Raw genomic sequence first — 1622 nt, 5'->3', positions numbered from 1 at the left:
TTGTCGAAGATTATTTGACCACAGAGTTGAGGGTCCATATCTGGGCTCTCCACTCTGTTCCACTGGTCTATGTATCTGTTTTTATGCCAGTACCATGCTGTCTTGGTGATCACAGCTTTGTAGTAAAGCTTGAAATCGGGTAACGTGATGCCGCCAGTTTTGTTTTTGTTTTTCAACATTTCCTTAGCAATTCGGGGTCTCTTCTGATTCCATACAAATTTTAGGATTATTTGCTCCAGTTCTTTGAAAAATACCGGTGGAGAACAGTATGGAGATTCCTCAAGAAATTAAGAATAGAGTTTCCCTATGAATACCGGTGGAGAACAGTGTGGAGATTCCTCAAGAAATTAAGAATAGAGTTTCCCTATGACCCTGCAATTATACTGCTGGGTATATACCACAAAGATACAGATGTAGTGAAAAGAAGGGCCATCTGTACCTCAATGTTTATTGCAGCAATGGCCACGGTCGCCAAACTGTGGAAAGAACCAAGATGCCTTTCAATGGATAAATGGATAAGGAAGATGTGGTCCATATACACAATGGAGTATTATGCCTCCATCAGAAAGGATGAATACCCAACTTTTGTAGCAATATGGACGGGACTGGAAGAGATTATGCTGAGCGAAATAAGTCAAGCAGAGAGAGTCAAATATCATATGGTCTCACTTATTTGTGGAGCATAACAAAGAACACGGAGGACATGGGGAGATGGAGAGGAGAGGGAGTTGAGGGAAACTGGAAGGGGAGATGAACCATGAGAGACTATGGATTCTGAAAAACAACCAGAGGGTTTTGAAAGGGCGGGGCGGGGGGTGGGAGGTTGAGGAACCAGGTGGTGGGTAATAGGGAGGGCACGTAGTGCATGGAGCACTGGGTGTGGTGCAAAAACAATGAACACTGTTATGCTGAAAATAAACAAATAAAAACAAACAAACAAATAAATAAATAAATAAAAAAGAAAGAACAAGAACCATATGATACTTTCAATAGGTGCTAAAAAAGCATTTGACAAAGTACAGCATCCCTTCCTGATCAAAACTCTTCAAACTGTAGTGATAGAAGACACATACCTCAATAACATCAAAGCCATCTATGAAAAACCCACCACAAATATCATTCTCGATGGAAAAAAAACTGAGAGCTTTTCTGCTAAGGTCAGGAACACAGAAGGAATGTCCGTATCTCCACTGCTACTTAACATAGTACTAGAAGTCCTAGCCTCAGCAATCAGACAACAAAAAGAAATTAAAAGCATCCAAATTGGCAAAGAAGAAGCCAAACTATCAGTCTTTGCAGATGATATGATACTATGTGTGGAAAACCCAAAAGACGCCACTCCAAATCTGCTAGAACTTGTACAGGAATTCAGTAAAGTGTCAGGATATAAAATCAATGCAAAGAAATCAGTTGCATTTCTTTACACCAACAACAAGACAGAAGAAAGAGAAATTGAGTCAATCCCATTAACAATTGCACCCCAAACCATAAGATACCTAACCACAGAGGAAAAGAATCTATACTCAGAAAACTATAAAGTACTCATGAAAGAAATTGAGGAAGATACAATGAAATGGAAAAATGTTCCATGCTTATGGATTGGAAGAACAAGCATTGTGAAA

This window comes from Meles meles, chromosome 7, assembly GCF_922984935.1.
Source record: "Meles meles chromosome 7, mMelMel3.1 paternal haplotype, whole genome shotgun sequence".
Classification (NCBI taxonomy): domain Eukaryota; kingdom Metazoa; phylum Chordata; class Mammalia; order Carnivora; family Mustelidae; genus Meles; species Meles meles.
Note: the sequence above shows the minus strand (reverse complement) of the source record.